This window comes from Rhinoderma darwinii, chromosome 1, assembly GCF_050947455.1.
Source record: "Rhinoderma darwinii isolate aRhiDar2 chromosome 1, aRhiDar2.hap1, whole genome shotgun sequence".
Lineage (NCBI taxonomy): Eukaryota > Metazoa > Chordata > Amphibia > Anura > Rhinodermatidae > Rhinoderma > Rhinoderma darwinii.
In genome coordinates this window covers 355,403,819-355,420,917 of record NC_134687.1, presented here as the reverse complement: position 1 = coordinate 355,420,917, position 17,099 = coordinate 355,403,819, and positions in this window count along the sequence as shown.

The window sequence follows — 17,099 nt, the reverse complement described above, 5'->3', positions numbered from 1 at the left end:
TCACTTTATGTGGTAATAACGTCGGAATGCTTAAACCTATCCAAGCGATTCTGAGATTGTTTTCTCGTGACACTTTGGGCTTCATGTTCGTGGTAAAATTTGGTCGATATATTCAGTCTTTATTTGTGAAAAATTGCAAAATTTAGAGAAAATTTACAAAAAATAGCATTTTTCAGAATTTAAATGCATCTGCTTGAAAAACAGACGGTTATACCACCCAAAATAGTTACTAGTTCACATTTCCCATATGTCTACTTTTGATTGGCATCGTTTTTTGAACATTCTTTTATTTTTCTTGGACGTTACAAGGCTTAGAACATAAACAGCAATTTCTCATATTCTTAAGAAAATTTCAAAAGCCTTTTTTTGAAGGTGCCAGTTCAGTTCTGAAGTGGATTTGAGGGGACTATGTGTTAGAAACCCCCATAAAACACCCCATTTTAAAAACTAGACCCCTCAAAGTATTCAAAACAGCATATAGAAAGTTTTTTAACCCTTCAGGCATTTCACAGGAATTAAAGCAAAGTGGAAATTAAATTTGCAAATTTCATTTTTTCTGCTGAATTTCAATTTTATTCAATTTTTTTTTAGTAACAGAGAAGGTTTTACCAGAGAAACACTACTAAATATGTATTGTCCAGATTCTGCAGTTTTTAGAAATGTCCCACATGTGGCCCTACTGCGCTCGTGGACTAAAACACAAGCCCTAGAAGCAAAGAAGCACCTAGTGCATTTTGAGGCCTCTTTTTTATTAGAATATATTTTAGGCAGCATGCCAGGTTTGAAGAGGCGTTGAGGTATCAAAACAATGGAAACCCACCAGAAGTGACCCCATTTTGGAAATTACACCCCTCAAGGAATTCATTTATGGTTTTTGTTATCATTTTGACAGCACAGTTTTTTCACAGCACCTATTTGAATTGGGCTGTGAAATGAAAAAAATGATATTTTTTCCAATAAAATGTCATTTTTGATCAAATTTTCTTATTTTCACAGGGAACAACATACCCCATTTTGTTGCCCAATTTGTCCTTAGTGCGGCAATACCCCATTTGTGGTGATAAACTGCCGTTTGGGCCCATGGGAGGGCTCAGAAGGAAAGGAGCGCTATGTGTTTGTTGGAGTCCAGATTTTGCTGGATTGGTTTTCGGGTGCCATGTCGCATTTGCAGAGCCCCAGAGGTATCAAAGCAATGGAAACCCACCAGAAGTGACCCCATTTTGGAAACTACACCCCTCAAGGAATTCATTTATGGTTTTTGTTATCATTTTGACCGCACAGGTTTTTCACAGCACCTATTTGAATTGGGCTGTGAAATGAAAAAAATTATATTTTTTCCAATAAGATGTCATTTTTGATCAAAATTTCTTATTTTCACAGGGAACAACATACCCCATTTTGTTGCCCAATTTGTCCTTAGTGCGGCAATACCCCATTTGTGGTGATAAACTGCCGTTTGGGCCCATGGGAGGGCTCAGACGGAAAGGAGCGCTATGTGTTTGTTGGAGTCCAGATTTTGCTGGATTGGTTTTCGGGTGCCATGTTGCATTTGCAGAGCCCCAGAGGTATCAAAGCAATGGAAACCCACCAGAAGTGACCCCATTTTGGAAACTACACCCCTCAAGGAATTCATTTATGGTTTTTGTTATCATTTTGACCGCACAGTTTTTTCACAGCACCTATTTGAATTGGGCTGTGAAATGAAAAAAATGATATTTTTTCCAATAAGATGTCATTTTTGATCAAAATTTCTTATTTTCACAAGGAACAACATACCCCATTTTGTTGCCCAATTTGTCCTTAGTGCGGCAATACCCCATTTGTGGTGATAAACTGCCCTTTGGGCCCATGGGAGGGCTCAGAAGGAAAGGACCACCATTTGGCCTACTGGAGCTTTTCTGGTGCTAAGTCATGTGTGCAGAAGCCCCTGAGGTACCAGTACAGTTGAAACCCCCGAGAAGTGACCCCATTTTAAAAACTACACCCCTTAAGACATTCATCTAGAGGTGTAGTGAGCATTTTGACCCCACAGGTACTGTGTAAAAGATAATGCGCAGCAGATGGTGCAGTGTGAGATTTGCAATTTTATATATGTATATGCCATTTCAGTGTCCAATATAGTGTGCCCAGCATGCGCCACCGGAGATATACACCCCTTAAATTGTAATGTGGGTTCTCCTGGGTACGACAATACCCTACATGTGGCTGTTATCAGCTGCCTGGGCATACGGCAGGGCTCAGAAGGGAAAGATGAGGGGGGTAAGCTGTGCGGAGTGCATCAGGGTAAATTGAAAATCAAGGGATGTATGATACATTTTAAAACAATCTTTTATACAGAGCCCTGGTTTTTCGGGACACGTGTCACATTGGTATATTGTGTTCTTCCTTATCCCCCTCTTATAGCAGACTCTGCACCTCTTTTGACTCTTTCCCTTTCCACCGGTTTGGGGACCTTCTCCTGGAAAGTGTTGCCCTGGTACGATGCGCCCCCCCTTCCTGGTCCCTAAAGATTAGATCTTGAAATTCCAGGAAAGTTCCCCTCTGGCCTGCACATCGACGTAGCACATACGCATTGTACAAAGCCATCTGTATGATGTGCCCGGCCAGCTTCTTATACCTCACCGCATGGCGCTGTAGGGCTTCAGGACTTGATTTGACAAGTCCATCCCTCCCATGTACCTATTGTAGTCCAGGATGCAGTCTGGTTTGGGGGTGGCCTTTCCTTCATATATCCTAAATCTGTAGGTATACCCTGATGCACTCTCGCAGCTTATACATCTTCACGCCATACCTTGCCCTCTTACCTGGCAGGTACTGGCGGAATTGAACCCTCCCTTTAAAATGTACCAGGGACTCATCAATAGAAAAACACTTCTCGGGGGTGTATGCTTGGGAAAACCGGGCACTGGAACGGTCTAATAGGGGTCTCCGTTTATACAAACGGTCAAAACTGGGGTCATCTCGGAGTGGGCACGGCTCATTATCAGTATAATGTAAGAAGCGAAGTATTGCCTCATTTATTTATTTTTTTAGGTTCCAGTTAATTTCTGAAGTTGCTTTGAGGGGCCCATATATTAGAAACCCCTATCAAACACCCCATTTTAGAAACTAGACCCCTCAAAGTATTCACAACAGCATTTAGAAAGTTTATGAACCCTTTAGGTGTTTCACAGAAATTTAGAGCAAAGTAGAGGTGACATTTACTCTTTTTATACCATTTTTTTTATAACACAAAAGGATTTATCAGAGAAACGCAACTCAATACTTATTGCCCAGATTCTGCAGTTTAGAGAAATATCCCACATGTGGCCCTCGGGCGGTAATGGACTGAAGCACCGGCCTCCGAAGCAAAGGAGCACCTAGCGGATTTTGAGCCCTCTTTTTTATTAGGCACCATGTCCGGTTTGAAGAGGTCTTGTGGTGCCAAAACATTGGAAACCCCCCAAAAGTGACCCCAATTTGGAAACTAGACCCCTTGAGGAATCCATTGTAGTTTTCATGGGGTGCATGCGGCTTTTTGATCAGTTTTTATTCCATTTTTAGGTGGCGTGGTGACTAATAAACAGCAATTCTACTATTGTTTTTGTATACTTTTTTTTTTACAGCGTTCACCGTGCGCTATAAATGATATATTAACTTTATTCTGCGGGGCGATACGATCACGGCGATACCAGATGTTTATAGTTTTTTTTTAAGTCTTATGGCGTTTGCACAATAAAATACGTTTTGTAAACAATCATTCACTTTTTGTGTTACCTTATTCTAAGAGCCATAACGTTTTTATTTTTCAATCAATAAAGCCGTGCGAGGACTTATTTTTTGCGTAACGAACTGTATTTTCCATCAGGACCATTTTTAGGTACATGCGACTTTTTGATCTCTTTTTATTCCATTTTTTGGGAGGTGAAGTGACCAAACAATTGCGATTGTGGTACGGTTTATTAATATTTTTTTTTACGGCGTTCACCGTGCGGGATAAATAACAAAATAATTTTGTAGTTCAGGCCGTTACGGACGCGGCGATACCAATTATGTATAGTTTATTTGTTTGTTTATATATTTTTATTAATAATAAATGACTGATAAGGGAAAAAGGGGGACTTTTACTTTTATTACTTTTAAAACTTTTATTTTCTTATTTTTACACATCTTTTTTTAACTTTTTTTTTACTTTATTACTTTGTCCCACTAGGGGACATGAGGGCAGGAGGCCCTGATCGCTATTCTAATACACTGCACTACATGCGTAGTGCAGTGTATTAGAACGGTCAGCTACTCACTGACAGCAAGCATAGTGGGTCCTGACGTTGTCAGGACCCACTAGGCTTCCGTCTATGGCATAGCCGGACGCCATTGTTTGGTGTCCGGTTGCCATAGTCACCATCGCCGGCCGCTATCGCGTAGCAGGCCGGCGATGGCAGCTTAACCCCTAAAAAGCCGCGATCTCTATAGAACGCGGCTTTTAAGGGGTTAATCAGCGGGGACACAGCGATCGGTCCCCGCTGTAGGAGCTGTGACAGCTGCTGAACAAGACAGCAGCGTCACAGCTCCTGTATGTGTCGGGAGGACGGCCGAAACGGCCGTTACTCCCGAGACGTACTATTACGGCATGGAGCGCTAACGATACAGCTGCCATGACGTAATAGTACGTCAAGGAGCGGGAAGGGGTTAAGGAAGTAATATCGTGTGGAGAACCCGTATTGCTGTCCCCCTGAATATCTGCCACTGGCAGCTCATCAGTGAAAGAAGCTGAAAAGAACATGTTCAATATCAGAGCACTGCCTTTGACCTCTGCAATTATATTCCAATGGTCCTCTGTAGGAAAGCCAACATTATCAGATTTTTCTTTTCTTTTTGCCATTTATATATTTATAAAAACTTTGGGGATTCATTTTAATGTCATTAGCAATTTTGTTTTTCTGTGGATAACTTTGCTAACTTGATTTAATTTTTACATTCCCTATTGAAATCTTTGTAAGTCTGGAATGCTTTTTCTGAACAGTCCGCCTTCAATTTTTTAAAATGCTTTTTGTTTTTGTCCGATTGTATTTATTACTTTTATTTTTTATTCCTAGACATTGTTACCAGAGGGTATAAACTTACTACACAATTCATGTAATATATCTTTTAAAGCTCCCCATTTAACTTCAGAATCCCGATTTACCATTACATGATCCCAATCTACCTGACTAAGTAAGCTCTTGCCTCAGTCGAGTGAATTTTGCTTTCCTAAAATTCCAGATTTTTGTTGCTCCCCTTCGTATTGTTTTATTGAATATTATATTAAAACTTACCATGTTATGGTCACTGTTGCCCATGTGCTCCACATCTATTATTGTTTCTGGGCTATTAGATAAGACGACACCTAGCTCACTGTTCCCTATGGTTGGTTTATCAACCAACTGAGCAAAATAATGGTCTTGAAGTGTAGCACGTGCAGCAGTCCGTTTTAAAATCGGATGAATTTCATTTGTAAATTTTTTCATCACACACTTCCCTCTGTAGATACTGCCACAGCCCCCCCCTTGTAGTTAATGCCACACAGCTCGTTGTAGGTAATGCCACACACTACCTTCTATAGATATTGCAACAGCCCCCCTGTAGTTAGTGCCACACAGACCCCCTTGTACATAGTCACCCCCCATAGATGGCACCCCCCTACCTTTCTGTGACAGTGAGGTACTTCTCCTGGATCGGAATCCCCGGACACAGTGGTGGGGATTCCGCTTCAGAAGTTCCTGATGTCACTGTGTCCATATATGGACAGTGAAGGCAGGGACTTCTCCTGGAGCGGAAACACCGGCCACATCGCCAGGGATTCCGCTTCAGAAGTCCCTGACTTCACTGTGCCCACATATGGACAGTGAAGTCAGGGACTTCACGTGAAGCGGGATCCCCGGCCACAGCGTTGCCGAAGCTGTGGCCAGGGATTGGGAATTCCGCTCCTTCAGGGAGCAAAAAAAAAAATACCCTCCTCCTCCTCCCGTGCACTTCGCACTGTGAGAAGTAGAGAGAGCGATCGACTGAATACACAGCCGTCACGTGGAGCACATTCAAGTGATGGCCGTGTATTACCCGGCCCCATAGACTTCTACAGGAGCCAGGCGGCCGGCTGGCCGAAAATAGGGAATGTCGCATTTTTTAGACGGCCGGGTTTCCTGTAAAAAAAATAAAAATAAAATGGTTGCGTGAGTAGCCCCATTTGGGGTCTATTGTTCCTACTGCGGCCGTGTGACCGGAGCCTTATTATCTTATTTATACCACATGGTAAACTGCATAAAATTTATAAAAAAAAAAAGGCTTATTTTCCATTACCCACCAAAAAAAAAGTTAAGAAAAGTTAACCAATAGCCTTTATGTACTCCAAAACAGTGCAATTATAAAAACTAGTCTTGCAAAATACAAGCCTTTACACAGCTATAGAAATAAAAAGTTATGACTTGAAATTTGACAATCAAAAAACTGAAAATAAATCAGTCATTAAGGCCCAAAATAGGCTGGTCACTAAAGGGTTAAAATATATTTACCTTGAACGGTGAACACGAGGCCGTAACCACAAAGGGGAATGTAAAAACTTTATGCTAATGTCATACTACATGAATAGCCACACCAGTAAAATGTGCAGAAATAAATTTTCGTATCGGAGTAGACAATTTAATGCGTATTAATATACACTAGGGGCAAAGTGTGGACGTTTTATAAAGAATAATGTGTTTATAGGGATAACCTGGTACATAATCAGGACATTTTGCCTTTCATTCTATGCAGACTCTTTATCTTTCCTAACAAGATGTATTCTGTGCAAATATACCTCCCACTGCACTTAAAACGTGTAGTAATCAACAAAGCCCATTGCAGTCACATTTGCCAAGGAAACCCAGTGGGTGAAAGAGTAGATGTCTTCATAGAAATTGATCTGACTCCCATGAAATCCAATTTTACAGAGTGAGTAGAGAGAGAATACAGAACAAACCAATCCATAAATTATTTAATATGTGACACTGCAGTCCAAGGGTCCATATGTTCGCTTCAATTTTCTGTTGAATTGTCACAGCAAACACAAATGATTTATCTTTGACCTCTTCTCCAGCTTGTCACAGTGGCATCTTATGGAAGCTTGTACTCTTACCCACAATTCTGTTCACATTGTAACATACAAAATGTTGGATTATCACCGAACTACTTAGAAATTATTTGTGACTAAACAGCAAATAAGTGTTTTTATTTCAAAATTTTTCAAAACAAGTAAAAATGTTCACATTTGCCTTCGAGGCGTATGCAGCGCTATTTTACCGCGTCAAAATGATGTAAACCTTCACAGATCTGGCAATGCGTCGTGTCTTTCATTATAAAAGGAAGCCACAAAACACACGTGAACAGTGCAAAACACAGAATGCCAGACACTTCCCTTCATTTATAAAACCCAAAAAATAGAAACAAACCCAAAATTGCTACCCGCTTAACAAAAAAAAAAAATGGATCTTTTTTTATTCTTGCTCCAACTCACACAATCAATCCGTTAATAATGGTAAAGAGCCACATGATAAAAAAAACATTTTACAAAGAAAAATAAAATAAACAGTCCCATACATTGGAAGGTTATGTTTAAGAGCTTAAACAGTAGATTAAAATGATGCGGTGTGCATCAAAATAGTAAAACAATGAAAAATCACAACTCCTTGTAAACCATATAAAGATCCCATAACCCACAATCAGAGAGGTGATATCTGATAACGAAGAAAAAACTGCCCTGGAAAAATGAAAAGTTGCACTAATCAGTTGCCATGGACAACAGGGCGGGTTTTTCTATTAGCCATTTTAGATAAAACCGCCCCAATGCGCTTCGAATAAATTATTGCTGTTAAATTTTGACAATCCATTAAAGCAAAAAAAATATTATATAAAATTTGGAATTTCCGGATAAGGCGTTGTGATTTTGCAATGCCAGGAAAATCTCTCAAATTTATGCAGCAGGAGGCAAATGTCACTATAAACTCATGGCTTCTTGTACTACAAACAGCATAATAAATATATATACACATATATATATATATATTTATTTATTTTAGAGGAAAAGCACAAACAAAAGTATTGACCTCAATGGTATATACAGTCTTATATGTTTACATTTTTTTATAATCCTGTACAGTGTGAACAAAAACTGGTATAACGGTCATACTACATACATATATATATATACTGGATCAATGATATATTTATATATAAAAATACTTCGCAACAACCTTAAGATACTATGAAAAGGCACACATTATAGAACAGGAATAGGGTTTTATGTATCCGTGATTTTCTGTAGATCAGAAATACGACTCCCAATTTATACACAGATAGCGTGTCAACTTCACTAGCAACACACTAAAGAATTAGGCTATTTGTTAGTTCTTTCCCATCTGGCTTCAGTTATCAGTTAGAATAATGTGCAGAATAAGTTCCATGCGGATTCACTGCGGATTTCACCCCTTCTACATTAAAGAGGGTGAAATCTGCTGTGAACACTAATTTTCACGTGGAAAATATTCTGCAGCATGTGAATGAGACATGTTCAAATCTCAGCCACAATACTGGTACTGTAATCGCTGCGGATTTGAGGAAACTGCAGAAAGTGGAAATAAGGCAGACTTATTTTCAATCATAAAAGTTAATAATTTGGCGTTTCTTCCCTTCCAGACGTTGGCATTTTTTTGTGCTTGATGTGGCGATTTTTACAAAAGTGACAACGGAAAGTGAAGCCATAAATTGTATTTTCTAACCCATTGTAACTTTAAACCACATACAACTTACACATGCTACAGGTCCACACCACTTGTGGCATTGTAGATGTCTGGAAGATCAAGCCAATTGGGGCAGGGATTTTTTTTTTTTTCTTTTAGTAAACAGACATTGGGGAGTAGTCATTCAGCGTGCGTGGTTTTACAGAAGCAAGTGCACTGATGGGCTGTCTAGTAATGCCTCTGAGGTACACTACTACATGTGTTATACTGCTATGGATCAGGAGGAGCTCCTCTGGATTCCAGAGTTATCGTCTCAAGTTATATTTTTAAAGTTACAATGGTCGACAAGGAACAAATATCGCAACTTGAGGGACCACTTACTTTGTGATACTAGCCCTCAACATGAGATGGCTGTGTGGCAAATACTCCTTTGGCCGACAGCCATCTCCTTCGACTCCCCTAAACATTCACGTTATTTCTGTTCCTATCAGAAGCTAGAATCCAGGTTAATAGGGACACATAGTATGTAACATTTTCCTCCCCAGGTTGGACAATGTAATATGTGATGTACAGCATAATAACTTGCTCATCAACATTGACCAACAAGTCGGCAGATCAGGATAATATAAACCCCTAGATGAGATAGTACAAGCTCTTCTGAATGAGTGGATCAAGGATGTTTAAAGTCCTTGATCCGCTCCTTTAATGAAACAATATGGTGCTTTAAATAATGTAATATGCAATCTGTCCTACATGGAATATTTTCCTCAGAGGCATTCAAAAACTGAACAAAACCTCATCTGTACTGTAAGGCTTCACATACATAACAAATAGGCAACTCTGCAGTCTATAGTCTACATCATGCAAAAGTACAGTAATTGGGATAAAATAAAGTGTAGACGCTTTAGCACCATTATAAAAAAAATATGATCTATACACCCTACACATAAACATTCAGTAACTGTAGATTATATAAGCGCACGCACACCATGCACAAGAATATATGTACAAAATACTGTCGATTATAGAAGACTGTTTACCTAGGGCAAACCGATAAGATAGTTGCCAAACCCTGAAATTGAAGTACATATCACAGATACAGACATCATATATACACATACAGTTGAGTTTTCAATTTTTGACTGTCTATTCAATAACTGAAGAGGTGTTTAGAACACGTATGTAAATGAACCTACATTAAGTGACATGAGATTAAGTAAATGAAAAAAAAAATTAAAGCACATTTCATTGTGCTCCGGATCAGACAAGATGGACAACCAGGGAATAAGTATGTATCCAATTAGTGCAAAAATCTATTGAAAGTAACCCCATAATTTTGAGAACTGTAATCTACTCAGATTAACAATAAAGACCTTTGTAGAGGGGGAAGGGACGCTTTCTGAGAAATGTATTGTAACAGTGACGTTCAGATGCCGACAATCACTGTCAATCTGCTCATTAATTGCTGCTAGAAAAATATATGGAGTGATATGTACGAACATAATCTCATTATTTGGACCAGAATGGAGAACTTCACTAGAAGACTCTTGCAGACCTGGCAAATTCTTGCATTACAAAGCTGCCCATTTACTCCTCCTGCAGCAACTCGTGGCTGCAATAGCCCCCGATCAGCTGCTTTATCGTCATGCCAGCTTCTTTTTTAAGAGGGGCCGTCTTCTTGAGACGACCCTTTTAAAATAACGGCCTCTCATGCCATCCTAAGACTCTGCAAGGGAGCAATGTGGCACATTACAAACAACTTACGTAAGGATAAATCTATCTATACACCTCTCATACAGGTTAATCATTTTATTGGCACTATATGTGGTTAGGCTCTGCTCACATCTGCATTTTAGCCTCCGTTTAGAACTGAACCCCCAACGTGGTTATAGATCCATTGCATGACAGATATCCCTAGCCCCCCTACAAACCCCAGATGACTTACCCATCAGGTTCTACCGAGGTATGTCATTTTAACCGGAAAAAACAGCGCTGCTTGCAGAGCTATTTTTCAGGTCAAACACTACAGAATCTGCGACAGAGGCTCCTACTGAAGCCTTCGACACGGATAATGGTTTAGCAGATAAAGCTCTATTCACATCTAAGGCTATACAAAAAGACACTATAAAACTCAATAAAAACACACATGCCCAGCATGCATCAAAGGAGCATGGTGGACCTGTAATAGTCTGTAAACATCATATAACCCATTTTTCCATGTGCTATCAATATTTTTAAATGCATATACAGTTGTGCTCTGTCAGACACTGCGCTAGGAGTCAAGAAAAAAGGGTACAAGTCTTGTGTCTGCTACCATTACAGGAAAGCAGACACTAGATTCTTATTTTGCCTTTCAAAAAGAAAAGATAGGCAAATGCTTATCAAAAGGCAACATCTATCTCAATGAGCCTAGGGGTGGATCTTGTAGAGAAGGTTTGACACACGGTCACATTCACGGTCGCTCAACAGTCAGAGATCATGAGAGTCATCTGTTATAATCCATAATTTAGCAGCATCCTCTACTTCTAAGAGGGCTGCACAGGGGTGAAACCCACTAATGAATATTGATGAACAGCCATTTTGGTTGAGAAACACACTGAAATTCAAGAGGGTCATAGAGTAACTTCTAGAAAGAAAAATAACCATCAAAAAATGGACTGTATGTGTAAGATCACTCAAAAGGTAAAAAGAAAAAGAGCTTTTTGATTAGATGCGCTTTACCTCCTTAAACATAATTTCCACCAAAAACATAAAACTGGCCATATATTAGTAACTTAAAAAAAGGTAGAGAAGTAGCAAAAGTTTGGCAATTAATGTTTTTTTATTTACAGTGACATTGGCATTTTACGGCTTTGATGTAAGGCTTATTCACATGACCGTGAAAAACGGCCGTTTTCAGAACAATGATGTTCTATGGGTGTATTCACACGTTCGGTTTTTTAACGGCCCGTGAATGACTGTAAAAAAATAAGATATATCCTATTTTTGGCCGTTTTAACGTCCTGACGGCCCCATAGAAGTCAATGGATCAGTTTTTAACGGCTATCAATACATGTAACAACCGTTAAAAACAGATCTGTGACAGGGATTGGCAAGGGAACTATTAGTTCCCTGGCTGGCTAGTGGCAGCTCGATGACACACTCAGCGCCGACCTCTTCACGTGTTGTCTCTCGTCTTCATGGGTTCCATGAAGACGCGGCGATGACGTCATCGCGCCGCCTTCGCAGATCCCGTGAAGACGAGAGACCATATGTGCAGATGAGGTGAAACGGTGAGTGTCATTGCATTGCCTTCGCAGATCCAGAGAAGACGGGAGACCTTACCTGAAGATGACAGCGCTGCATTGGTGAGTATGTAGGGCATTCATGTCGGGCTGTGTGGCATCATATACAGGGAGGTGTGTGGCAGCATATACAGGGAGGCTGTAAATAGTGTCTAGGTGAACATGTGACCTTCCTTTGGGTGTTTTCAGGGGGCTAGGACAAAAAAAATGCCTGACCAATGAAATTCATCAGTTTTTTTTTTGTTTTTTTTTTAACGACCATGAAAAACTGATGCAAAATGGATGTCAAACGGCCATTAAAAACAGACAGACTGACTGGAAATGGGTGAAAATTTAGAGACAAACTGATGCAAGACGGCCATGAAAAACTGACAGTTGATCCATTTTTAATGGACATTTTTTTTCACTGTCGTGTGAATATAGCCTAAAAATTTACAATGAAGCAAATGGAAAGTTAACAATAAAGCTACACTTCCTGTTGCTAAAGTTTACACAAATGATTAAGGCCTGATTCACATTGTATTTTATACCTACGTTTAGCGTGTGCATTGGGAAGGCTCCCGACGTACACGCTTAATGTGTCCATAGGGCTTCATACGCCGACAGGTGCCAGAAGTGTCCTTTTGGTCTCTGTCGGGCTGGTATACGTCCGTATACCTTCTTTTTTTTTTTGGAGGAGGATTGAATAAGGTAGTAGATTACGTTATTACATCCTGAGGGATACCACTGTATGGCATCAGACAGTGGTATACGTTAAACGTATACCGCGGGGAGCTTCCACAGGGACAGAGTCCATTGGCAGAGCATCAGGTAGTGCTCAGCCTGTGGATTCAGGCCCTGGAGAAGTCCCTGAACCCAGACATTACTGTCCATATAAGGACAGTGATTTAGGGGCTTTCAACTACAGAGAGCTTCCGATGCTCTAGCCGGGGACTCCGGGACTGGAGAAGCCCTGACGTCACGGTCTATATATGGAAAGTGACGTCAGGGGCTTCTCCAGGAGTGGAGACCCTGGGCAGAGCGTTGCCGACGCTCAAGACAGAAGTCCCTGGCCAGTGCACCTGCGATGCTTTGGACGGGGGGACGGGGGACACCGTAGTTGAAAGCCCCTAGCATCACTGCCCATATATGGACCGTGACATCTGGGGCTGCCTCGGGGACAGCGCTTCAAGAAGTTCTCTTCCCAGGAAGTTCGGGCGACATCCCACTGTATGCCTATACAGTGGAAATTGTCACTACCTCCTGTGGCAGGAAAATAACGCAATGTGAAATAGACCTAAACAAAGAAGAAACACTTGCAAAGTAAAATAGCAATAACCAAATGTTGTTAATTAAGTTCCTAACTTTTTATTGTTAACATCTGCATTGGAGGCTTCGTTGTAGTTTCCATTACAATGGACTAGAAAAACACCGCTGCAATGGAGTCAGACGAGCACAGGTGGAATCTCTCATACGGTGAAAACAGGACACAGATGTGAGCAAGGCCTTACTTGTATTTGGCCATTTTTACTGTTTGGGTGGTAATTCTTTATAACTAAGTCAACTTTTGACTTTAGAAGCACAACATTTTTTTTTTATTATTGCCTCTCAACATTAACCCCTTCCCGTCGCAGCCACTTTTGGACTAAATGACAGAGCCCCATTTTTAAAATCTGACGTGTCAATTTATGTGGTAATAACTTTGGAATGCTTTCACCTAGCCAAACGATTCTGAGATTGTCTTCCCGTGACAAATTAAATTTTACCCCTGACATAAAGTACAGTCACTAAATTCATTGCTTATTTTTGAAAAACACCAAAAATTAGCTTTTTCTAAACTTGAATGTATCTGCTTGTAAGGCTTGATTCACATCTGCATTGTGGTATCAGTTCCGTTGAAAATGTAATATTTTTTTTATTTTTTTAAAAAGACAATGCAACGGAAGGTAAAATATGTTTGTTTTTGACGGATCAGTTTACCATATCCGTCCAAACAAACTGACTTTTCCTTGAGTTTGTCATCAGTTATACTGTTTTTATCTTTGTATCTTTCTTGCTTTCATTTTTAAACTGCGCATGTGCACAAAACAAATGGAGCCGTTAAATGTAATGCATAACTGATACAAACGGATGGCATATCCTTTTGTATCCACCATCCATTGACTTCAATGTTTAAAAAAAACAAACTGGAAAGCTCCTTTCTGTCATGTTTGACGGAAATAGCGCAGCAGACTACGGTATTTTTTCTGTCAAAAAAACGTAAACCTGATGGAACGGAGTCCAACTGAGCACAACTGATGCAAAAATGAAACTTATTGAAATCAATGTTTTTTTTGACAGAAACGTTAGCTTCCGTTCTTGTGGTTCTCTGACTGATACGCTAGAACGAAAACCACAAAGTGTTACAGAGTGTTACGAATTAACATTTCCCATATGTCTACTTTGTTGGCATTGTTTTTTTAACATTTTATTTTTCTAGGACGGTACAAGGCTTAGAACTTTAGCAGCAATTTCTTACATTTTCAAGAAAATGTCAAAAGCCTATTTTTATAGGGTCCAGTTCAGTAGTGGCTTTAACCCCTTCTAATCGTAAACCACTTTCAGATTTTCATTTTCGTTTTTTCCTCCCCACCTTCCAAAAGCCATAAGTTTTTCATTTTTCCGTCAATTTAGTCCTATGAGGGATTGATTTCTGCGGGACGAGTTGTAGTTTTTCGTAGCGCCATTTATTGTGCCATATAATGTATTAGGAAACTGGCAAAAAATTATTTGTGGGGTAGAAAACTGAAAAAAACTTGATTCCTCCATTGCTTTTTGCGCTTCGTTTTTACAGAATTCACTGTGCAATTAAAACAACATGTTAACTTTATTCTGCGGGTCAATAAGATTACATCGATACCAAATATATATCGTTTTTTCTATGTTTTACTACTTTTAAAAAAGGCAAAAACTAAGTGCACAAAATAAAATTTATTTTGTGTTGCCAAATTCTGAGAGCCATAACTTTTTCATTTTTCCGTCGATTTAAGCGGTATGAAGGCTTCTTTTTTGCGGGATAAGCTGTAGTTTTTCATGATATCATTTTGGGGTACATGCGAGCTTTTGATTAATTTTTATTCCATTTTTTGTAGGAGGATTCTGGCGGTTTTCATTTTTTACGGCGTTCACCGTGCGGTTTAAAGAATGATATATTGTAATAGTTCAGACTTTTACGGATGTGGCGATACCAATTATGTTTATTTATTTTTTTACATTGCTCTAGGGGGAAAATGGGAAAAGTTTTTCTCTCCAACTTTTAATATATATATTTTTTTACATAAAAAAACAAAAACTTTATTGTACTAATTTTTTATTAGCCCCCCCCCTAGGGGAATTCAACCAGCTAATACTGAGGTATTGAAATACTAAGGTATTGAAGTATATTGTCTTTCTGATAGGCTTCTATTAAGCCCTGCCATAGCAACCATAGTCACCCCACGATTGCATTGCGGGGGGCGCGATGAGCTGCTAGAGGGGGGTCGCCCCCCTCTTTCTATTTCAATGCCGCGGTCGCTATTGACCGCAGCATTTAACGGGTTAAACGAGTGGGATCGGGCACGAGCACTATCCCGCTCGTTACCGTGTCGTGTCGGCTGTAACAAAGCCGACACCCGCATCGTACGGAGTGGGCTCACTCTGTGAGCTCGTTCCATACTTCCCCTACCCGGCTAGGACGTAGCCATAGGTCAAATGTCGAAGGGATTAAAAGGGGCATGTATTTTTTTTAAACCCCCATAAATCACCCCATTTTAAAAACTGCAGCCCTCAAAGTATTCAAAATAACATTTAGAAAGTTTCTTTCACAGGAATTGAAGCAAATTGGAGGTTAAATTTACAAATGTCATCTTTTTTTCTTTTTTTGCATAAATTCTATTTTTAATCCAGTTTTTCTGTAACACAGAAGCTTTTACCAGAGAAACGCAACTCAATATTACCCAGATTCTGCAGTTTTTAGAAATACCCCACATGTGGCCCTAGTGTGAGAATGGACTGAAACACAGGCCTCAGAAGCAAAGGAGTACATAGTGGATTTTGGGGCCTTCTTTTTATTAGATTATATTTTAGGCATCATGTCCGGTTTGTAGAGGGCATTTGATGGCAAAACAAAGGAAACTCCTCAAAAAAGACCCAATTTTAGAAACTAAACACAAGTAATTCATCTAGGGGTGTAGTGAGGATTTTGACCACACAGGTGTTCCATATATTTTATTAAAATTGAGCAGTGAAAATGAAAAATTAAATTTTTTCCACTAAGACGTAGCTTTAGCTCAAAATGTTTCATTTTCTCTTCAAATAAAGGAGAAAAAGCACCACAACATTTATAAAGCAACTTCTACAGAGTACGGAAATACCCTATACGTGGTAACAAACTACCGTATGAATACACATCAGGGCTCAGAAGGGAAGGCGCGCAGATTTTGCTGGATTGATTTTTCTACACCATGTCGCTTTTGCAAAGCCCCTGAGGTACCAGTACCGTGGAAACTACCCAAAAGTGACTCCATTGGCAAACTCGGCTATGTGCATGAGGCCTTAACCAGACAATTTATAGAATGCCTCAGACAGCAGTATTAGGGTATGTGCACACACAAAATAAAAACAGTCTGAAAATACGGAGATTTTTTCAAGGGAAAACAGCTCCTGATTTTCAGACTTTTTTTTAATCAAAGTCGCGCTTTTCGCGGCCGTTTTTGGAGATGTTTTTCTATAGTCTATGAAAAACGACTCCAAAAATGGCTCAAGAAGTGACATGCACTTCTTTTTTTGAAAAACGGCCAAGTAAAAAATGCCCCGTTGGAACAAAACGCTGTTTTTCCCATTGAAATCAATGGGCAGATGTTTGTAGGCGTTCTGCTTCCGATTTCTCAGCCGTTTTTCGGTACGATTACAGACAAAAAACGGCTGAAAACACGCCGTATGTACATACCCGAATCGATCAGCTGTTATGGCTGCCTCTGGGCACCGGAAGTTATGCAGATTGCTCTGGTCACAGTATAGCGGCCCTACTCCAGCTCTGCTCCTATTTAAGTGAAAAGGAGCAGAGATGCAGCATGGGCGCTATACAGTG